At 33.9% G+C, this 24,891-nt stretch overlaps 1 protein-coding gene across 1 annotated transcript in view; it reads right to left on the minus strand.

The window, feature by feature from the left end:
* Positions 1-2,716: 2,716 nt before the first annotated feature.
* The window catches only part of PRR16 (proline rich 16), a 280,167-nt gene continuing 257,992 nt past the window's right edge, over positions 2,717-24,891 (minus strand). The window contains exon 3 of the transcript XR_012512813.1: positions 2,717-3,892. The gene's annotated coding sequence lies outside the window, so the exon portion shown is untranslated. The remainder of the gene's footprint in view (positions 3,893-24,891) is intronic.

A 24,891-nucleotide genomic window follows, 5' to 3' on the forward strand; every position in this document is an offset into this window, starting at 1 on the left:
CTACAGCATCTAGGTTCATGTAAGTACATTCTATGATGTTTGCACAATGATGAAATCATCTAACTTCTCATTTTTCAGAAAGGATTCCTGTTAAGCCATGCATGACTGTACTTCCATCATTTCTGCATACTTACTGTTTTTGCTCTTCATGTTGTTTAACTCATCATACTGTTTTATTATTTATATTGTTTTTACTCTTCATATTTTTGTTTCTTTACCTAGGATATAGATAGGTAAGGTCTGACTTCCATCTAACCAGTTTTCTCTGCACTACTCTCTTTATTCTCTTTGCGCCACTCTAGACTTTTTCAGGTCTTCTGATGTTTTACCTTCTTCTTCCCCTTTGCAGTGTTTTGCATATGATTTTTCCCTTTTTACCCACTAGTCACCCTTCAGATCTCAATTCAAAGCTTACTCTAACCACTGGGTTAGATCCATTGGGCATGTGGTATCTGCATACTGTATGACTTTTCCTTTTCTTTTCTTTTTTCTGAGACAGGGTCTTGCTCTGTCATCCAGGTTGGAGTGCAGTGGTACAATCTTGGTTCACTGCAAACTCTGTATCCTAGGCTCAAGCCATCCTCCCACCTCAGAGCTACCCAAGTAGCTGGAACCACAGGCACTTGCCACCACAGCCACCTAATTTTTGTATTTTTTGTAAAGACAGGGTTTCACCATGTTGACCAAGCTGGTCTTAAACTCCTGAACACAAGTGATCCCCACAGGCTTGGCCTCTCAAAGTTCTGGATTAATAGGTGTGAGTCACCACACCCAGCCCACAATATGCTAAATTATAGAATTTATGAATTTAGCATAATGTAATTTTTGTAAATTTAATGAATTTAGCATATTGTAATTTTTTGTTAACGTGTAATTAAATGTTTAGTGTCATTCTCTCCAACTAGATTTTAGACTCATTAAAATAGGATCTATGTGTTTTTCCTCACCCTTTTATTCCAAGTGACCTGCACAATTCATGTCCCATAGTTAACACTCAGTAAATAAGTAAGATTGTCTTAACTAAGTAAACATGATAATTATGTGAATGGGGGCCAGCAAGGAGAGACTTGCATGTTATATGTAAGACACCAACAGTCTAACAGCAAAGGTCAGGAAGTAAAGATTATCTACATTGGTGTTTTGAGTTAAAAATAAAAACCTGTTAGGTAGTATTTCTCAGTGGGAACTGCCGGTTGTTGAATAGATTTTGTAAACGTAATTTTGACTCGTGAGAATAGCAGATTTAAAAGCTGAAGATGAAAGAAGGAACAGTGATGGACAAGTGAAATAACTAAGAAAGTAAATATAATCAAAACTTAAGAGAAAAAAACAAACTAAATTCAAAGAAAGTTTTAGACAAACTTTTTCTAGTGTGGGTACCACCAGTGTTACCCTAACTCACTTTATAAACCACTACTGGAGTTATCCTGCTGACGAGCAGGCCTGATCATTTCACATATTTACAGTCTTTCAGAGGCTTGCCGGAGAGTACAGTTGATAAAGTGATGCTTATCACTGAGTATATGCACAAAATAACTATAATTTTTTAATCACTTATGCTTAATTTTATTGTTAAGTATTTCGGGGAAAGTTGGCTTTCCTATTTATAAGTTCAAATAATTTACAGATTGAAACAATCAGCATGAATTTTAAAATAATGTGCATGAGTCCAGGCATTTATACTTCAATGCCATCATCTCACAGGAGCTGGCAATTTGATTCCTTGTTGGATTGTTTTAATGTGCTATGTATTATTTTTCAGAGGCTCAAATCATGCAAAAACAAACTAATTTTTTTTTATTACATTGCAAGATACTTTAAGTAACAAGAGATATTACAGACTGTAAACCAATTTAAATTACAGAGCAATATACTGGGAATTTGGTTTTATATCATAGTTTGGGAATAAGCCTAATGACCTTTTCTTTTAATTGTTAAAATCAATTGTTTAAACTGTACACTACAATCAGCCCTTATTGATTGAGTTCAGTTTTCACTCCAGTATGATTAGCTACTCTGAGATAGATGATAGACAGATGATAGGTAGCTGATAGATATAGATAAATAATAAATGAAATTTAAAAAAGAAAGAAAAAGAAAAAAGAAAGAAAAAGGAAAAGAGAGAAAGAAGAAAGAAAAAGAAAGAAGAAAGAAAGAAAAAGAAAGAAGAAAGAAAGAAAAAGAAAGAAAGAAAGAGAAAAAGAAAGAACGAAAGAAAGAGAGAGAAAGATAGAGAAAGAAAAAGAAAGAAAGAGGGAAGTTCTTAGCAGACCGACTTCTGGATAACAGTCATGAGAACACTTGAGGCATGATTAATGACCTATCTTTTTTAAGCTAATTATTACCTTCTGAATATAATTCCAGAAACAAAACTTAGAAAAAATTCTTACTGGTGCAATACCCAAGCTTTCTGCTTTCTAGCAATGTTCCCTTGTATTAACATTAATTCCTAATAGTACTATAACTATAGTATTAAAATAGCCCTTCACAGGTAAGTCATAGTGAAAAATATATCGTGTTTTTCAGAGCTTAGAAAACAGAAAGCATAATTTTATACTACAAAAATATTTGAAATATCAATCTTCCATTAGTTCTGAATTAATATGACAAAAGCTTGCCAATAAACAAAAAGAAGCTTGTTTTTTTGGTAATGAAAACCAAATTAAATAAGCAACTACAAATAATACCAACAACACATTTATTTAGAAAAATAAACTGAAAATGCTGTTTGGCTATAAAAACTGTTATATGCTAAATACAAATTACAAATGACTTTTTAATTAAGAGAACAAATGATGTTCAACACAAAGGCTTAGTGTACATTTCACTGTATTTGACTTCTTGGTTGTTAATGATTTCAAATGATCTTCGTTAAAAATTTCTGATCCCTTTCTCATTGATTTGACCACACCGATGCTTTTTCATTGTTATTCTGTAGTTGTTTTTAAATTTGTTTCAAAATCAAATCCATTTTTTATTAGAAAACTATTTTGTTTTAGAAGGAAAAAAAATCAATGTCTTGAGAATTCTTACATTTTTCTTTTGTGGATTCCTGCAAGAAACTGCTTGCTGTGGTCTCAAAACTCACGGGACCATCTGTGCAAATAACAGCACATATCATTACCCTGAATGGAAGTGACAGTGCAAATATTAGACGTTCAGTGAGAAATAATCAGTAAGAACTGACTTCCCTTCTCTTCCAACCAATATAAGGGGATGGATTGAATGCAAAAATTTTTCAAGCAATTGACAACAATGCTATCATCTCAGTATGGCTTTGAGACTACACACAAGATGGCAAACGTTCTCTCTACAAAACACAGCATTCATCCTAAGACTGTTCATTGCTGCAGTGTTCCTCTGGTCATTCAGTTTTTTTTTTTTCTAAATATTTTGCAATGATGTGTAATTCTGGCTAGAGGTACCTCGTCTCTCTATACTTTAACCTTCTCAAATGATAAATCAGTTTATAATTTACAGATTTAATTGCTTAATATTAATTTTCTTGGTCTCACATCTGGGAATGCTTTATTTCCACAGTGAAACAAGGTGAGTTGGCTTGGTTTTTATTTTTTGTTGGCTTCTTGTTTAGTCCTTTTCATCTATTTATTTTATCTTCACGGTAATTTCTGTGTGGAGAGATTTAAGGCTGTGGCTTTTTGTACCCCCAAGGCTCTGCCCATGGCTGTCAGACAGAGGAAGATGATTTTATGCAGACTGTTATCAGCGATCATTTGTGCTCCAAGGTTGAGGGATTTGCTGCTCTGAGACGGTCAGGTTTCTGGTTACTTTAGAATTAGATCTGTCCTCAAGAAGTCATAAAGATGAATCTGAAGTGAGAAAAACGAATTGACATGCCCCAAGTAAAGGTATTCCTTCCACCCTGAAGGAGCTGGCAGAAGAAGGAAAACAAAATACAAATATGATCAGTTTAAACAGTGTAAGTATGGTTTAACAAACACATATAAAGATTATTTAAAATGCAGCAATCATTTGTTAATAATAAGCATAATTGTAAATTATTTACATTGTCAAGCATTTTATTTTGAATTTCAAAACATATTTTAAATATATATTTATTTGTTTATTTTAATTGCATTTTCGGTTTTGGGGTACATGTGAAGAACAGGCAAGATTGTTGCATAGGTACACACATGGCAGTGTGATTTGCTGCCTTCCTCCCCTTCACCTATATCTGGCATTTCTCCCCATGCTATCTCTCCCTAACTCCCCACCCCACACTGTTTCTCTCCTATTTCCCCCCAACAGACCCCAGTGTGTAGTGCTCCCCTCCCTGTGTCCATGTGTTCTCATTGTTCAACACCTGCCTATGAGTGAGAACATGCAGTGTTTGATTTTCTGCTCTTGTGTCAGTTTGCTGAGAATGATGGTTTCCAGGTTCATCCATGTCCCTACAAAGGAAACAAATTCATCGTTTTTGATGGTTGCATAATATTCCATGATGTATATGTGCCACATTTTCCCTGTCCAGTCTATCATCGATGGGCATTTTAGTTTTACAGATTCAATGCTATCCCCATCAAACTACCAATGACCTTCTTCACAGAACTGGAAAAAAAAAAAAAAAAAAAAAAAAAAACACACCTTAAACTTCATATGGAACCAAAAGAGAGCCCGCATAGCCAAGTCAATTCTAAGCAAAAAGAACAAAGCGGGAGGCATCACCCTACCTGATTTCTAACTATACTACAAGGCTACAGTAATCAAAACAAAATGGTACTGGTACCAAAACAGAGATCTAGACCAATGGAACAGAACAGAGGCCTCGGAGGCAAGACAACGTATATACAACCATCCGATCTTTGACAAACATGAGAAAAACAAGCAATGGGGAAAGGATTTCCTGTTTAATAAACGGTGTTGGGAAAACTGGCTAGCCATGTGCAGAAAGTAGAAACTGGACTCCTTCCTGACACCTTACACTAAAATTAACTTCAGATGGATTAAATACTTAAATATATATTTCATTTAAATTTCATATTATTTTATAACTCAGTCATCAAAATTTAAGAACAGTAGTATCTTTATACCTAAATTAAAGATATTTCCTTATTTCTAACTGTGTTTAGAACTTCAGATAAATTTGTCATTAAATGTACTAAGTTATCAAAATGGTTAAGAAATTTTTTTCCATTAAGGTAGATCCTTCATTTGAAATAATAACCACAAAGTGTATTTTCACAACACTTTATAATGTAAGAATGATGTAATTTTTTATTGCAATCTATGTAGTTTAAACTTATTATCAAATCACAAAAGGGATATCCTTCCTTGATACAGTAAAGAATATGCCATTTTCCTTCACTTTAGGAATATGTGCAATACTTTTAAATGAGTACATTAAAATAAATTATATCTATGTCTCTAATTGATGAATGTTTTTGGAAAACAGAAATGCCACAACTATCATCCTGCCTACTCAACATCAGACATGTTTAGCACCACTTAATATGGAGTGTGTCTAAGATCTTCTATTTAAGTTAGGATGTAATAAAGAATATTTATACTTATACTGACTTAAAACAATAGGTTCAGAAAGTTATTGCTATAAACTTAGTATAATGTTTAATTGATTTATTAATGATTAGAAAAGTCAGAGACAGAGAAATGCCTTTAAGTGCATTTTTTAATTTTAGTTTTTAATTTTTTCACTTTTGCATTGTTAATTCTTCTTTTTAATGTAAAGCATGGGCTTTATTGTACTTTTAAATCTTAGGAAGTAGGATTGTCCTGCAGAGGTTCTCCTGATTTGCAGAAATCACTGCACATCAGTGATAAGGTGCAGGCAGATTCACAGGTGACCTCTGACTCCCAAGGGAAGCAGAAAAAAATCCAGTGGTTGATTTTTCTGTGGCCTCAGGGGATGCTTTTGTAACTGGGATCTGACTGTATGTGGCTTAGTCAATGTGTGATAGGCTGACTGGTCCTCTGGCAGATGCTTGGGACAAAAGGTGGTGTACCCAAAAGAGTTGGGTCAAACTTTCCAAACAGGAAAAACTTCTTGACAAACAAGTAGATTCCAGAAATGGACTAGGGCCATGGGTCCTCAATTCCAATGTACTAGACCCCCTTTCTTCTTCTCCAGAATGGGACCACCCCGGAGGAGCAGAGATGTAGGGCCTGGCCTGGGAGGGCTCTGGGTCCAACCTCATAACCATCAAACTGGAGATAACGAAAGAAGTAAAGGGGGGATTGGAACCAAGATAGTAGTTTACAGACACATATTTGTTTCAAGATAGTCTTTTTGAACTCAGGAAAATAAAGGCAGATAATCTGCAGAGAACCTACCCAGGCTGTCTATCCATCTGTCTTTCTTGAGCAGCTTTGAACACTTCATATATAAATTGGGTGGTGCTGTTTGTGGTTGATCATAAAGCTCATCTGAGAACCCCCTGTTTTAACTCTTTTATTTGTAGTTAGGCAGACCCCAAAGAAAATGTGGTTTTCTCCCATATGGACATGTAAACATACATACAAACAGCAGAATAAATAATTTGGTCATTCCGTGACAAAGCTATTAGTCAGTGTTCTATTAGATTAATAAGTGATAGTTTTCATTATGTTACCCGACTATCATGACAGTGTTTTAGTATATCAATATCATTCTTTCCTAACTCCAAGATTAAAACCAGAAAAATCACTGAACACAAGTCAATGTGACTCGAGGGCTTACTCTGCAACATTACTAAAGGTGTTCATGAAAGACAGAGAAGTAGTCAAAAACAATCTTTCATCATGGAGTTGCTTAAGAAGATTCTAGAATGTATCTATATAGAAAAGCAGAAAAATCTGAACGGAACTGGTCTAAACTTTAACCCCAAAAGCATTGCTTGCATCTGTCTATTTGTGCCATTTTTGTATCATCCAGAAATATAAGTCTTTATGTATGTAAAGGAAACCAGCACTCAAGTCTGTTATTAATGAACAAGCAACAGTCCTACAATAATATTTTGGTTTTACTATTAAATAAAAATAGTATGAAAAACAGACAAAGCTGATTTTCCACAAAGGTGTGTGTACGTAATTCATATATTTGAAACAAAGATAATTACATGTACCAATTATATTTTTAATGGTTATGTAATATGGGAGTCTTTAGCAGCCTTTGATAAGCTGCTACAGCTTATTAAAACTTCAATCTATTATTTGTTTATTTGTTTAAAAATATTTATTCATCACCTACTGTACACCAGATACTGCTTTAAAATCCATAAATATAAAACTTATCTCTTGTTCTCCTAGGAGAGTATTAGTTGAATATTAAAAAAATTCATAATAAATAATTTGTGCCACAATATATGTAAATATAAAATATAAAAATGAATATAGGAGTAGTGAGCCTACAAAAGGTGGAATTTAAATTGAAATGTAAGGGATAGACTGGAATTTGCAAAAATAATAAAATATTACTAGTTATGATATAAGGGCATTTCAATTAGAGGGACAAGCATGGTCAAAGGCATAGAAGCAAGAGAGAGAGTGATACCTTCAATATTGTATAGCATAAAATTACAAAGAGAAAAGACAAGTTTCTGAAGAGCTTGACAGAGGACAGCGTGTCCTTTTATACTATGTAAAACTAGATATTTATGCTAATGGTAATGGAAAATTTTTAAAAATTTTGACGAGAGTGGATGAAAGAAGTGCGGAAAGTACAATGGAGGAGGAGCGAAGTACTTAATCTCTATATTTTCAGTAAAAGCATAGCAGACACCAGCTGAAAGCAGTAACTATGACTACAGTTGCAGATGCTTTCTTAATGGCAAATTGAAGCTGACAAACTAACCCCTTCCTTCTTACTAAATCAGAGAGTGTTGTATTCAATTACCATCCATTCGCGATAAGAGCAAACAGAATTATAAGGCTTTTCCAGTTCCACCAAATTTTTAGGTATCTTATGGAAGCAGGTATTTGCCTCTCAGCCCTCAGGGGCCATACATTAAAAGTAGAAAACAAAATTTTCTAACTAGTACAAGTCCATGTCTGCTGATTAGATTCTAAGACTGGATAGTAAAGGAATGTATTTAAAGATCACAGAACTTTGAAGATTTGTTACATATATCCAGGCTTCTCACTGGATGGTATGAGGTACCACATTTGATCCATTATCTCAGGCCCACTAAACAAAAGCCTCAAATAGCTTTCCATGTATAATTTTGCCTATTTAATAATTTTATGAACTTCCATTATTATCGGTTGTAAAATACTCAAATTTTTAAGCCTCCACATTCTTTTTCCATGTTTACTTCAAATATGGAGACATAATATATCATCACTGTTACACAAGTTAAATAAGTTTACTCTGCATTGAAATAATAAAAAATAAACAACAAACAAGATCTTGTACAATCAAAAATGAATTGGAGCACCCTATATGGAAATGTTTTGTGACCCATTCTTCGTATCAATGGGTTAATTGCCATATTCTGTTTGAAATGACTTTGCTTAAAACCATTTCAGATTTACTCACTTTTTGGATGACATAGGTCAAAATTTTCAACCACTTCAAGGGTAATTTTCTCATTCCTGTAAATGTTTCAAGGCCCAAATGTAATATGCAAAATGTGAATAATGCCAGATAATTTTTAGACTTGAATCATTAAATGTCACACTAATTAATTTATATAAGTAACATTTTAAGTGACTGAGAACACTTCTATGCAATAAGGGCAGTATTATTTAAAAATGTCAAATACAGCAAGCAAAGCTAAGGAAAAGCTAAAAATAATACAAAATGTTTTTCTAAACAAACAGGTTGCATAATTATATATTTATTTGGATTTTGGTAAAACTTTTAAAAATTATCTTTCCTATAATCTATATTTATATATTTTAATTACATACATTTTGTATATTTATTATAGTTGTGAAATATATTTTATAAAATATTTATATATACATAATTTAAAATATTTAATATATAATATATATACAGTTTAAAATATTTTAAACTATAGGACAATGTGTCATGTGTCTGTTGCATTAAAAGAAGTAGTAACTGTTAAGAGACCAAAATCATTTTAAAGAAAATGTCTTATTTCTCCTGACTGTTAAAAGCAGTCCTCCCAAACCAGATACAGTGCATCCCTCCTGATTTATTCTTATTATAGGCAATTTTGCCTAGTAATATGGTTAACAATCTATCAGCATCTAGTTTCCGTGGAAATAAAACTTGCAAGTTAACCCAGGGTAATTTTATTTTTATGGAAAATAAGAATATGTTTTGCTATCCCTCTATTCACGTTAAGAAACAGAAATATTTTGGAATATAGATTACCAAACATACAATATTTTCTGAATCATAAAAAAATGAAATTCAAGATGACAGGTATGCATTTACTGCAGGAAACCACTCCCCACAAAAAAAAAAAAAAAATTCCTTCCACAAAGTATGAAATACTAATGAAGATTTAAGACTTAGTAAAAAATAGCAGGGCTACAAAAAATGAAAAACTTTATTTTTAAAATCATCTTTTATTTTGAACCCAATTACTGAAATACACACACACACACACACACACACACACACACACACATATATATATATATATATATATATAGAGAGAGAGAGAGAGAGAGAGAGAGAGAGAGAGAGAGTGCCATGGAAGAATAAGAAGAGAAAAACAAAGAAAAAGCAAATGGATAACTTCAGAAATCAGGAAAAAGGAGCATTTAAGAGACTTCTATGCATACAAGTAAATAAAATAATTAATCTGATAGAAAAGTATAAATTACAAAATTTGCCTTAGGAAACATTTAAACAATACCAACAAAAGAAAATGAAAGGCAGTCAAAGCTTTCCCACTGAAATAGGCATCACAATGAAATGAGCTTTCTTGAGTGCAGGGCATTCTTGTAATTGATCATGTTCTTTGTTTATGGGCTGCTATAGTAGATAATGATTGCTATTTGGTACATAAGTGCAAGCCAGGATAACTCTCATATTTACCTATGGTCTCCATCTTTCATACTTGTCACATTGCAGAGTCAGAAAAAGGTTGTAGCCCTAGACACGTGTTGAAACTCACAGAAAACAAAAACAAAAACAAAAACAAAACCAATACTGCCCTACTGGGAAGTTTGTGATATTTGTATTATTCTAATGAAGCCATTGCCAGCTGTGGTCTACTGTAGTCATGTAAGACTGTTCAATCGAGCCTGCCCTACAACTACTGGATGTTATACACAGGGAAGATTCCTTTTATTTATCAAATGTTATTGGTTTCATATAATAGCAAAGGGTGGTCAGGAGAATGTATAGAGTAGACTGCGTAGCACCTGTAACTAGTTACATAGTTTAAAGACACACTTAACACCTGAGAACCATCAGGATGGTGCCATGAATACTCCTGTCCTGGTCATAATGAGCTCATGATTTTTTGAGTCTGAGAGAAGAGAGAATTTTGAATAAAAGATTCAATGTCATTCTTCTAGAAAGAATTAGCAAAAATCTAAAAAGTGCTATGATAGAGAGAGGTGAACAAAAGTTTCCTTGAGACCTGGGAAAAAAGTTTCAAAGAGCTTTCATTGGTAAAAATTATATTTAATCTAGCTCTTAGAATGGGCATTTCTTCTTTGAGAATTGTCTACTCAGATCTTTTTCCTATTTTTTAATCAGGTTTTTTTTTTTTTTTTTTTTTTTGCTATTGAGTTTTTGAGTTCCTTTCATATTCTGGTTATTGAGTTCCTTATAGATTATTTTCAGTTGAATAGTTTGCAAATACTTTCTCCCATTCTATAGGCTGTCTCTTTGCCAATAGGCATATATAACAAATATCCTCAACATAGCTAATCATCAGAGAAATGCAAGTCAAAACCACAATGAGATATCATTTCACTCAAGTTAAAATGACTTTTATCAAAAAGAGAAAATAACAAATGCTGACAAAGATGTGGATAAAGTAAAACTCGTACACTGTTGGTAGGAATGTAAATTGGTATAGACATTATGAAAAACAGTATGAAGAATCCTCAAAAAACTAAAAATAGAACTACCACATGATCCAGCAATGCCACTGCTGGATATGTAGATCCAAAAGAAAGAAATTCAGTATATTAAGAGATATCTGTACTCCCATGCTTATTGCAGCACTATTGAGAATAGTCAACATATGAAATATATATGTGTTAATCACCAATGAATAGATAAGAACAAGTGGAACATATACAAAATGAAATATTATTCAGCCATAAAGTAGAAAGATATCCTTTGCAATAACATGGATGGAACTGGAGGACTTATGTCAAGTGAAATAAGCCAGCCACAGAAAGACAAATACACATGTTCTCATTCATATGTGGGATCTTAAATTATTTCATGAAGGTAGAAAGTAGAATGATGATTAGCAGAGGCTGGTAAGGGTAGTGGAGAGTGGGGGAGAAAGAGAGGGTTAGTTAATGGGTACAATAATTCAGTCAGATTGTAACAATAAGATGTAGAGTTTGGTAGCACAGTAGAGTGACTACAGTTAACAATAATTTGTTGTATATTTAAAAATAACCAGAGCAAGTTTGGAATGTCCCCAACACAAAAACATGATAAATGTTTTAGGTGATGGGTATCCAGATACCCTAATTTGAGCATAACACATTGTACACTTACATCAAAATATTTTGCAAACCCCTTAAATACATACGACTATTATGTACTCATAAAAATTAAAAACAATTGAAATTTTTAAAAGATAGGAAGGCAGCATATTGTCACTTTGAAAAAAGAAACGTAAGGGAAAGTAGTCTAGGTAGACAGAGAAAATGACCTCGGTGCATTTTATGAAACGTGTTGTCCTTTTACCTATCTAGTACATTCTACATTCTGCCCACGCATCCGTTCTAAGTTTTGAGAAGTTCGTTTTAGTTATTATATTGATATATATAGAATTAAACACCTGTGATTAAATTAGAAAAAGTCATTTATGGGCGCACTTCATTGTAATCTTTAAGTCTGATTAAATAACTAACAACTTTAGAAAAACATTTCATTTCATGCTTCACAAACTATGAATACTGAGTAAATCACCTTGAAAATGATTATTGTAATGTGAAGAAAATGATATTACTAATTCTATCATTGTGTTCTAAGTTAACACGAGTAATTCTTTCTTATGAATTATATATGCCATTTTCTAAAATACAACTGTGAGTCTCTGATTGCTGCACCTGTTTTCCTGTGTCTGACAGCAGTTTGGGCACTGCCTAAGGAATCTGTACATCCACCAGCAAGACATACTGCATGAACTCTGAGTAAGTACTTCTCATATTCAGGATATTTAGTAAGTGTGCATCGGCCTGACAAAGGAACAACTTAGAGAGATGGCAGTTTAAATCTTTATCATTAGATAATCATTTTCTAAAGTAAGCACCTGACATATCATGCACCTCAGAATTTCCCCTCTCATCTGAACTGCTGGGTTCAGTCAGTTATATACATTGACGTTAATTCCAAATTACCAGCACCAGTCACAAAATTTGCAGGGCCCAAAGAAAAACAAAATTCAGGACTCTGTTTGAAAAAGCAGGGTAAAAGCTTTTTCTTTAACATCCAGCCTTTCTAGATTTACCACTTAATGCCTTGCTCCATTTGGACACAGGGATGCTTACAGAGTGAACTCAGACTTTCACCATCCCTGGAGCCTGGCCCTTTAACTCAGAGCACCTCACATGACTGCAGTGTTTTTGGGCTTCCCACTTAGACGGAGGGAAGCAGCATATGGGAGGGAAAACAGGTGGCCAGGAACTCATCCGGGAAAACGTGGAACCACCCCGAGGAGAGGCACTGAGCTACTAGTCACGTGCCATTGTTCCATCAGGCTTAACTTTTGAAACACAAATTCAAAGATAAAACAATGGCGATCATTAAAAAATCTAGAGACAACAGATGCTGGAGAGGATGTGGAGAAATAGGAACACTTTTACACTGTTGGTGGCAGTGTAAATTAGTTCAACCATTATGGAAGACAGTGTGGCGATTCCTTAAGGACCTAGAAATAGAAATTCCATTTGACCCAGCAATCCCATTACTGGGTATATATCCAAAGGATTATAAATCATTCTACTATAAGGACATGTGCACACGAATGTTCATTGCAGCACTGTTTACAATAGCAAAGACCTGGAACCAACCCAATGCCCACTGATGATAGACTGGACAGGGAAAATGTGGCACATATACACCATGGAATATTACACAGCCATCAAAAATGATGAGTTCGTGTCCTTTGTAGGGACATGGATGAATCTGGAAGCCACCATTCTCAGCAAACTGACACAGGAGCAGAAAATCAAACACCGTATGTTCTCACTCATAGGTGGGTGTTGAACAATGAGAGCACATGGACATGGAGGGGAGCACTACACACTGGGGTCTGTTGGGGGGAAATGGGGGAGGGACAGTGGGGGGTGGGGAATTGGGGAGAGATAGCATGGGGAGAAATGTCAGATATAGGTGAAGGGGAGGAAGGCAGCAAATCACACTGTTATGTGTGTACCTATGCAACAATCTTGCATGTTCTTTACATGTACCCCAAAACGTAAAATGTGATAAAAAATAAATAAAATAAAAATTAAAATCATCAAGATGATACTGTAGAACTTAATAAAAGCCCACGTGCTGGAGAGTGCAGTTATGAAGGTGGGGTGCATGTATGGAGGGGATTGTGGTTTTGAAGGGGGTACTTCTGAGCACTGAGCACAGAGGCCTGTGCAAATGCACTGGCTGATCCTGCAAGTCTGTCCCATAGCGGTGATTTAACCTGCCTCCTCCAAACTTCTACGTTAAAATCCAAAATAACACCAACCAAAGACTGTTTAGGTTGGTATTGTGCTTTATTGTGGGTGTTTTTTCATTCAAGAGTCACTACAGAAGAATAATGTGCATGAAAGTAAAGTAGTATATGAATAATAGCAGAAAGAGTGCCTTAAACTATTTATAGACCAAATCAATATTTTTATTACTAGATTACGAATACCCAATTGTTGAAGTCTTTACAATTTTACCTAGAAAAATAGAATTTTTATCAGCCCCTGCAACCCTTTCCCTTTAAAATACAGACATAATTTGTAAGGTCTATTTATAATATATAAATAGTTGAAAAAAGAATTTGGTGAAATTCCCTAATTAGCTGTAGATATTAATGAAAATATAGAAGTTTTGTTGTCTATGAAACATTGGCATTCACACAAGAAAAAGATACTGATTTTATGACTATCTGAGACTGTGTCTCTTTTTTCACATATGTATATTGATGGAGTTGAGAACATGCTACTAAAAAATATGGTTCCTTGTCATACTGGGTATTTTAAGTTGAAGAAATTTGAAAAAAATCACAGAAAGAGGAAAGTGTCTCTGACCTTCCCCTGACTATCTCCTGACCTTCTTCTGAAGCAGATCATAAAATCCTTATGTGAGAGATGTCCCCCACAGGCCAAGTAAAGGAGCACTTATCTCTAAAGACAAAGCATCACAGAGGAGAATCTAAAGAGGATTTGCTGTTTCCTCTGGTTTATTACTATCAAATCATATTTTTTTATTCGCTCATGCTTCTCCAAAACCATTAACAGTTTCATCAAAGCTAGCATAAAAAAATACCCAGGGCTACTCATTTCTTCTGGTCTTCATTTATTTATAAATGCTATGTCACATAAAACTTATATTTTAAAAATCTGAATTTTTTTAGGCCAGGCATGGTGGCTCATGCCTGTAATTCCAGCACTTTGGGAGGTGGAGTTGAACGGATCACCTGAGGTCAGGAGTTTGAGACCATCCTGACCAACATGGAGAAACCCCCTTTTGACTAAAAATACAAAATTAGCTGGGCATGGTGGCACATGCCTGTAATCCCAGCTACTCAGGAGGCTGAGGCAGGAGAATCACTTGAACCAAGGAGACAGAGGTTGTGCTGAGCCAAGATCACACCATTGCATGCCAGCTTGAACAACAAAAGCAAAACTCCATCTCAAAAAAAGAAAAAAAATTGTATTTTTTTTTCTTGTTAATCTCTTGTTAAATCTTGTTAGTCTTGTGTTTTAGGAGCTTCAACCATGAACCTAAGAAAGGGAATAGAAAAAATATATTTCTCTCTATGATATGTCCATGTAGAATATCATCAGTTTTTTTAAAAAGTGTCAATTATTTTGCCAGTTAATCAGTTGAAATAAAATGTTAACATAATATTTAATAATTACGGAAATTATATTTTATGAAGGTTGTCATTGAGCTTACTATGATGTGGTAACTTTTTAAGGTATTAATAATATCCTTATGTAATTATTCAATATGTTTTGTAAAAAAAAAGTTGAAAAGTTTATCTTAGAAGCCTAGCTCACACTTAATTTGTGATATTTTGTCAACCTTTTGAAAAAATTAGAATATTGTTACATACATTTTGGGATTAAATATCAGAGTCAGATTCTGGCACAGAAAAGGAGTAACACAAAAATCTTTTATTCTGTCTATTAGATCCAAGTTGAAAATACTATCATGAAAAATACTTTCTAGAAATCCCTTTCTACTGCCTGGTATGGGCACAAATAAACCATTAAAGTTGTTAAGACCATCCCAATTTCTCATAATTAAGTGTAAATTTCAATCACGAGATACCCTTTCTATAGGAATTAAGCAATACTAATTAAATCATTTATTTATTTGTTTGTTTATTTACTTATTTAAATTATGTGCAATTCTATAGTATTTCCTTAGTTATGGGGTAACATTGAACTTTTTATATACATTGATTAATTAGCAAATGCTGACAGACTCTAAATACAGTGCCTGCTAGGATGTGATGTTTTTGGAGTCTGGGGCTCATAACTAAGTTCTGTCCCACAGTTGCTCTAAGAATTTGTACAAGATAGTTTTTGAGACACAGTGTTCCTTTCTGTAAACAACAACAGAAAAAGATAGCCGTGAATATCTATCTCCCAAGATTGATGAGGAAAGTAAATGAGCACATAGGTACAAATGAATTTGCAATGTTCATTTATTTCCCCTTTATAAAGAGACATAAATAGTCAACAGACATAAATTTTTGTAGATAAGGCCACAGGAATGCTGCACAAGTTACCCAAGAGCTTAATTCTTGAAAAGGACCCAAGGCTACCTGACACATCTCAATAGGAGAGCTGTCATACACCTTGAGTCCAATCTCCAGCAACTACAGGAGGTCACAGCAGCAGATTTGCCAAGGAATGAAACTAGAATCAAACTTTTCCTCTTGCTTTTTCCTCTGCTATTATTAAGAATATCAGTGTGTGCCATATTTGCAACCAGAGTCATAAATACCCTCTAATATCTAATTATTTTAGGGTAATATAGTATTGAGCATTAAAAGTACTAAAGTATAAATGCTGAAAGACCCAATTTAGAAAGTCACCAGAATACTGTCATTTTCCACGAACACAGAAAAGCACACTAAATGCGAACACTTACTGCATCATCTAAGGAAGCGGGGGATTCAGCTGTATAAAACAAGGATGTTTCCCTAGCTCCCCTTGATCCTCACTAATGTGTGTTCAGAGGATAATTTTTTGTGTTTTGTGAGTTTTTTTTTTTTTTTTTTTTCTGAAAAAACTCTGCCTTCAGAATGTTTCCATCAACATAAGCTAAGCAGGAATTTTTTTTAATTCATGATAATGATGGTACATTGTTTGCTCTAAAGGCAAAAATGTTTTTGAAAACTCTTTTATCCTAAATCCCTGTTTTCCTGCTCCTCCTTTTAATTTCCTTTTTATTCACTGATGTGCTGCTTACAGAAACTGCAGCCAGATTGGAGAGTGCTGTGAAATGAATGGCTGTGATATTTATCCCTGCTTCTGGCAAAACTTCTTTGCGTAACTGCATTAAACCCTGTGGAATCTGATGTTAACACGTGCATATTCTACTGAGTTCCTTTGGAAATGAGGCATGATAGAAGAATGGCATTATTTTTTCATGGTAGAACTAGAGTACCTTTAATCAGAACAGAATTAAAATGCGGATATTCCTCCCTCCTCCTTGTTTAAACATTTTTGTCAAACCATTTCATTTCCATTTTTAATTTATTACTTGAAACAAGTGATAACAATACTTCCCTCTCTAACATTCACTTATGCTTTTCAACCATTAAATGCGTTAGACAAGCAATTAAATGATGCTTTCCTTTTTATGAAATGGCATTTCTTTTTTCTTCTGGCTTTCAAATAAATGACAAGATGCCTTCCATGAATCAGCAAGCTGGATTTTGAGGGTTGTGATTTTATGAACTTAATCAGGTTAAGGTGTCTCCTTTATCAAAGCACAGGCAGAGTTAGAAGTCAAAAACAGTTTGGTCAGCCATGACTAATCTGCTGAATACAATTACGTTAAAGTCTGGAAAGGGAATCTGGGATTTTTCTGTGTTATTAAGGCCATTGAAGCTACTGGACTTGGGAAAACAACTAGTTGTCTACGAAAGAGGACGTCTCTATTCTCCACTTACTGTTTTAAAGCATTGTACTAAAAAGACATTAGAAATAAAGCAAAATAAAATATATTCAACTTAAATTTTATATTTTTTCCTAAATGCTTTTCTTTGTAGGCAAACATGAATAATGTAAGATTTAGGACAGGAAAAATGACTTTCTCAAACTATAATAGAATTGTGTTTCTGGAAATCTTTTGAAAGCACAACATTAATGAAATCTCTTAAAATGGTTCTGTTTTACTTGAGCAGAATAAGATTTCTTACAAGTTTAATTGGCAGATGACTAAGATATTTTTTACTTAACCTGAGAATGGGTCAATTCCTTATCACCTGCCTTTTTTTTTTTTTTACCACATATTACTCATGTATATTAGACAACTGAATGAACAGTCTTTATTGCCATTAAACTTGTAATTAATTAGATATTTTAGGTATCTTAACATTGCCAGAGTATTTCCTAAATATTACCTAATAACATATTGTTTTATCTCCCAAAGAAGTAAACTACACTATCGAAGTGCCACTATCATATTGTATTCAGAATTAAATATACTAACTTCCATAATTGTAAAACCAAAAATAGTTTCAATGTTTGGCTCTCAATTTATCTTTGATTCAGAGTCTAATAGAGTCAGCTTAATGTTTCCGTTTTTACTTCCATGAACAATATTCAAACAAGTAGCATCTATGTTTTGCATATTTTAAATTTTGCTTTATCAATCAACACTGACTTTAATAGATCCCCAAATAAGCTTAATAAGACACTGTGGTATATATAATGAATGTTGTATGTTAATGAAATAAATCAGAAGGCCTATTTTTCAGTCCTGTCTTTTTCACTTCCTACTTACATCACTAGCCTAGATATTGAAATTTCCTGGTTCTCAGATTCTCATCTGTCAAATGTAGATTCAGACAATAAAACACAGAGAAGAGCTTCATAATAAACCATAAAGGACAAAGCTAATGAGAATAGGGAAAGTTGAGCAAAAAGGAAGGAGCAGGTGGGGAACTTATTCACATGAAATTCAAGTACTGCCTGCTAGCTCAAAATTACTAAAAAACATCAAACGAGGCCAAGGGATAATTATGTTTAAGCCTAAAATAAAATATACAAAATCAAACATAATAGCAGTTTTATATTACTTTTGAGAAAAAGTTACATCATAGGCTTATTTAACCCCTTATTGACAAATGTTAACAAGCACAGTGTCCAACATATAGCTGGCACTCAATAAGTATGTCAAATAAATATACTGAATAACAAAATTCATTTGGTTATTTTCATTGCCTTAAAGGTATTAAACTTGATGAGATGTTAAAAATTATTTACATCAAGTCTGAGAAAATTTCTGTTTGGCCTGGTGTTAACCTCTATTAATTTCTATTGATGTGAGAACCAAGACTCCAGTGGGAGCAGCTACAGTGGGAGACAAGGCCACAGAGGGAGCTTAGGCCTGCATTTATAAGATCCTGATTGCCTGGTGTAGTTAGGATGTTACCATGTAGACAGTCGGGAGAGAAACCTTTTATGTTTTTACTTGGAAAGTAAGCTGGTTAGATTTACAGTTTAGAAGGATGTCTCTCCAGGGGTGAGAAGAATGAAATGGAAATGAGCATCTGCCTCAAGGCTTGTATGTAGGAAATACACTTATACCTTATTGTTTTCAAGTCACTGTGATTTGGGGACTCTTACTCACAAGGGAACCTAATGTTAACTGATACTAATAAAAATTTTAACTGACACTGGGTAAGAATCTTAACTGACATGTAAAAATCCATTCTCAGGTCAGGTTGGACCCCGTGATCTAAGTCAAAGCCACACACATATTACATTTCTTTGTTTCAGAGGTAGGCACTTGCTATAGCAATTTCTATATGATATAGCATACTTTCAGCTACCTTAAGACCATTTTTCTTCCAGAAAAATTTGAGTGAAAGAGGTACAAGGATGATGTAAATCAAAAGTCCAAAATATCTAGTATATTTTGGCTTAAATGTACAAATTCATATGAGCTTCAGATAAATTAAAATTTTCATGTGAAAACTGTATGTGGTTTGAAGGGATGGCCCTGAACAACCTCAAGGTCATGCGATTAAAACAAATATTTAGAGAGCCATTGAACATGTTTTGTGAGCATTGAACATGTTTTGTGAGCATCGAAGATGTAAATAAGATAGTTTGATGTGAACTTAACAAATTCTGGAATTTGTATAAAACCATGGTATATGGTGGCTAATTACATCACACATTTTGTGACAAAGCATTATCCATCAAGCTAAACAATCATCATATAACCATTCCAATCAGCTCTTCTGGGTGGTTGACCAGTCTGTGAGAAAGAGAATAAAGAAGTTGGTAGCTTTTAAGGTATGGCAGAATTTTTTTTTAAGTACTAATAATGTCAGGAAATATTGAGTTCATTAATAATACATAGGCCACACTTTAACAGTCTATCTCAAGTAATTATTACTAATGGCCACAATCATATTCAGCCAACATTGAATTATGCATTCTACATGTCAGGTACTATTGTATATAGATACAGTATTAAACAAAAGAGATTAAAGATTACAGAATTTACAGAGATTAAAGGTTACAGAGATTAAACATTACAGAATTTTGTGATGAGATTACACGGGAAAGGAAGTTAAGTCAGAATTTAGGAGGGTTTTGGAGTTCGAGTGAGGAGTAGAAGAGGCAGAAAAATGCTTCTCAGAGGAGAAGAAACATCTTAGTAGTTTGGCACAGTTAAAAAAAGAAAGAAAAAACTGCTTGCAATAGTTCATGTTTTGAGTTTTCCATATTGCTTAAATTTGAAAAGATTCACTTGTCAAATCTCAGAGACAGGATATGGCAAGTATATGATATCCCTATGCTTGTTTTTTAATATTAACATATTCTTTAATCCTTGAATTAATATACGATTATTTAAAATCCTTGGAAAATATCAACAACTTATAGAAAGGATATAATATCAATCTGACACCCAGAAGCATCCACTGTATAGTTTTCTTATATTTTATTACAGTTTTTTAACCTTTTTCTTTTATTTGACCTAATTTTGACTGCATATTTTTATAACATATCAAAAAATTACTGTAATAGAATTATTGATGGCTATATATTTTATACATTATAATGTTTCTTTTCTTTTTTTTTTTTTTTTTTTTTTTTTTTTGAGACGGAGTTTCACTCTTGTTACCCAGGCTGGAGTGCAATGGCATGATCTCGGCTCACTGCAACCTCCGCCTCCTGGGTTCAGGCAATTCTCCTACCTCAGCCTCCTGAGTAGCTCGGATTACAGGCATGTGCCACCATGCCCAGCTAATTTTTTGTATTTTTAGTAAAGACGGGGTTTCACCATATTGACCAGGATGGTCTCGATCTCTTGACCTCGTGATCCACCCGCCTCGGCCTCCCAAAGTGCTGGGATTACATGTTTGAGCCACCGCACCCGGCCAAGTTATGTTTCTTATCATTTTAAAAATTAAAGTATATGTTATCATAATATAAAGTATACTAACAAATATCTTGTACATAGAATTTGAGCATTTAAGGAGTGCTGAGTTGGTATGGTTCACTGTAAATCCCCTTCAGACACAAGCACTCTGAGTTGAGAGCTGGTGATTGCAGCTTCCCCTCCCTCATTCACCACTCTTGACATCCAGCCATTTTCTTCACATAGAAAGTTCAGTTATGAATAATAAAAATGACTTCATTATGATTTCTCCCTTAGTGTCATATTTGCTGACAGCTTTTGAGATTGAATTAGGTTTCCATAGAGATGTCTCTTGATTGTACCGTGGTCTGTCCTAAAGTTCAAATCTCCTCACTCTGCTAAGGAATGATGATGTAAACTACCAGAACTGAGACATTTGCTTTGGTGTATAGTATGCTGCATCATCTCCCAGGCTATTCTATGGCTCATACCAGGTCATGGTCAGAACTACTTCAATGTGTTCGGGTTGTTGCTGATACTTGTTGCATTATTTTGAGTACAGTTGCTTATTTTCAAGTAGAAAAATAGCTTTAAAAATCCCTTCTTTGCACAGAGCCTAACCAGAAAGCAAATATTTGCCCATAATCTTTAAAATATTTAATGTATATTTAGGGTATACCTAAAGATGGTTCATGTATTATCAGAAGGGATTTCTGTCCAATGGTTTGTTCTTAACTTAGTCAACAAAAATATATCTAACTTACTTAATTTGAACCATGAACTATGCAAGTCACCAGAAATGAAGAAATGAATGTTATATTATCTTATAATTAAAGAACTCCCAAATCCAATAATAAAGATGGACATGCAAATAAATAGAAAAGATGCAAGGGGTGTGTGCGTGTGTGTGTGTGTTTGTGTGTGTGTGTGTGTATGTGTGTTCCAGTAAGTCAAATACTCAGAGGCATGGAAATTCAGAAAAGGTAGTAAATGAGTTGTATATCCTAGCAAAGAGAAGATGATATCTGAATTTTGTTACAAAGTATTTGTAGGAATTTACAAGGCAGAGGCAAGCAGGGAGAGCGAGTCAGTGTGTGCAATAAAAGGCATGAAGATTGGGTTATTTGTCTATTTGAGTTGTAGGAGCTCTTTACATGCTTTATAAATCAATCCTCTATCATATATGTGATTTGCAAGTATTTTCTCTCATTCTTCAGATTGTCTTTTCATTCTGTTGATTATTCCTTTTGTTGTACAAAACATTTTTAGTGTGATACAGTCTCATTTGGCTATTTATGTTTTTGCTGCCTCTGCTTTTGGTATCTTAGTCAATAAATCATTGCCAAGACCAATGTCAAAAAGCTTTTCCCCTTATGTTTTTGTCCAGAAGTTTTATAGTTTCAGACCTTATGTTTATGTCTTTAATCTATTTAAAGTTGGTTTTTCTGTATTTTGTAAGACAAAGGTCCATTTGCATTCTTCTGCATGTGGATACCCAGTTTTCCCAACATCATTTGTTGAAGAAACTAATATCTACATCATGGATTTAATTGATTGTGTATGAATGAATTTTTTTATGGCTGTCTATTCTGTTTTATTGGCTTATGTTTGTCTTTATGTCAGTGCTATAGAATTTTAATCACTGTGGCCTCATAATACATTTTGAAATCAGGAAGTGGGATGATTCCAGCTTTGTTTTTCTCTCTCAAGACTGTGTAGGCTATTTTGGGTCCTTTCTGGTTTCATATGAATTTTAGGATTTTCTTTATTTTATACAAATGTAACTCAACAACAAAACAATAACCCAACTTAAAAATGGGCAAAGGACTTGAAGAGACATTTTTTCAAAGACATACAAGTGACCAATACCTGTAAAAAAAAAAGATGCTCTATCTCATCATCAAACAAGTAAAAATAAAAACTACAATGAAATATCACCTCACACTTGTTATGTTGGCTTTTATCAAAAAAAAAACAAAATAAAAGAAGTGTCAGTGAGGCTATGACAAAATTGGAACCTTTGTACAATGTTGGCAGGAATGTAAATTGGTGCAGCCATTAGAGAAAACAGTATGAAGTCCCCTCAAAAAATTAAACACAGGACTACCATATAATTCAGCAATTCCACTTCTGGAGATATATCCAAATGAATTGAAATCGGTAAGTCAAAGAAATATCTGCATTCCAATGTTCATTGTAGCTTCGGTCACAATAACCAAGAAGTGGAAATAGTTCAAGCATCCATTGACAGACGAACAGATAAAGAAAATATGGTACATACATAGAATGAACTATTACTTAATCTTTAAAAAAGGAAGTTCTGCAATAGAATCAAAAGGGATGGAAAATAAGGAGTTGTTCAATAGGTTATAAAGTTTCAGTTGTGCTATATAAATAAGTGTTAGAGATCTGCTGTACAATATAGTGCCATAGTTAACAATATGGTATTGTGCACTTCAAAATTTGTTAAGATGGTAGATCTCAATGCTAGTTACATAGTATGTTTAGTTTGAGAAAATTGATTGAGTTATAAACTGATGATAGATAGACATGAACGTATGCATATTACCATTCTATAAAGGTTTTTAAAAATGGATAAAAGGGGTTTTTAAAAAGTAAAGTGGTTAATTTTTGTATTAAAGAATATGTTCTACAGCCAAATATTTCAGAAAAAATATTTTTAATAATAATAAAGATGAAATATAGAACTTATAAAACTCTAAAAACTACCCCAGAGTTGGATGTCTTTCACAGTTTATATAATGCAGTTTATATTAAGCTGATTTATTCTAAACAGGCTTTTACCACTGTTACAGTCCAAAATCAAACACTGTTATTTATACATGAAAGAGACTTCCAAGGGACATTTGAATTATCAAATACAGACTAAGATGTGTTCAACTTCATTTAAGTCTGTTTAGTTACATTTTCTTTCTTTAAATATCATCAGAGGCACATATGATATCTAAGGGAAAATATTTCACAGATTATGTTCTGGTCATGCAAGTGTTCATGATCCATTATTTATATTTTAAAGACCTTTTATTTCATTTTAGAACCATATAATTTTGTTCTCTACTTTCTGTCTTCCTTCTTACAATTATACTGTGTCATAACTAGAACATACATATTCCAAATCAAAATATGCCAGATTTCATAAGACAGAGGATATCATTCAAAGGTCTGGGGAAAGGGTGAAGAATAAAACATCCAGGAGGAGCCGGGCGCGGTGGCTCAAGCCTGTAATCCCAGCACTTTGGGAGGCTGAGGCGGGTGGATCACGAGGTCGAGAGATCGAGACCATCCTGGTCAACATGGTGAAACCCCGTCTCTACTAAAAATACAAAAAATTAGCTGGGCGTGGTGGCACGTGCCTGTAATCCCAGCTACTCAGGAGGCTGAGGCAGGAGAATTGCCAGAACCCAGGAGGCGGAGGTTGCGGTGAGCCGAGATCGCGCCATTGCACTCCAGCCTGGGTAACAAGAGCGAAATTCTGTCTCAAAAAAAAAAAAAAAAAAAAACATCCAGGAGGTAGGCTCTTTAGTGTTTTGCAGTCATGATTATTCCTCAAAAAGGAGAAATGATCAACACAGGCATCCATCCTAGGAAATGATGCAAATTTGGGGGGAGGATTTACATTGTTGTATGACAAGAAAGGTTAATGAATTTAAATTTCAAAGTAGAATCATAAATGCCAGTGGGTGGCAGAAAGTGCTAATTATTAATTATCTAATTTTCTTGATGTTAATAAGAAATGAAATACTTTGACAGGTAATTGATAATGACCTCTACAAGTAATAAAATGCTTAATTAAGAATTTATAAAATGCATTATATATATTTCTTTGTATTCTTCAATTGTCAACACTAAAACAAAGGTTAATCTTTGATTAATCAAGGATTTAAAAATCTTCATTATTGTATGTTACATACAGTGAAGAGGCTATTTCTGCATCTAGTTTTGAAAAGCCTGACACCAAAATCAGACAA

The sequence above is a fragment of the Saimiri boliviensis genome, chromosome 1 (assembly GCF_048565385.1).
Source record: "Saimiri boliviensis isolate mSaiBol1 chromosome 1, mSaiBol1.pri, whole genome shotgun sequence".
NCBI classification, from domain to species: Eukaryota; Metazoa; Chordata; class Mammalia; order Primates; family Cebidae; genus Saimiri; species Saimiri boliviensis.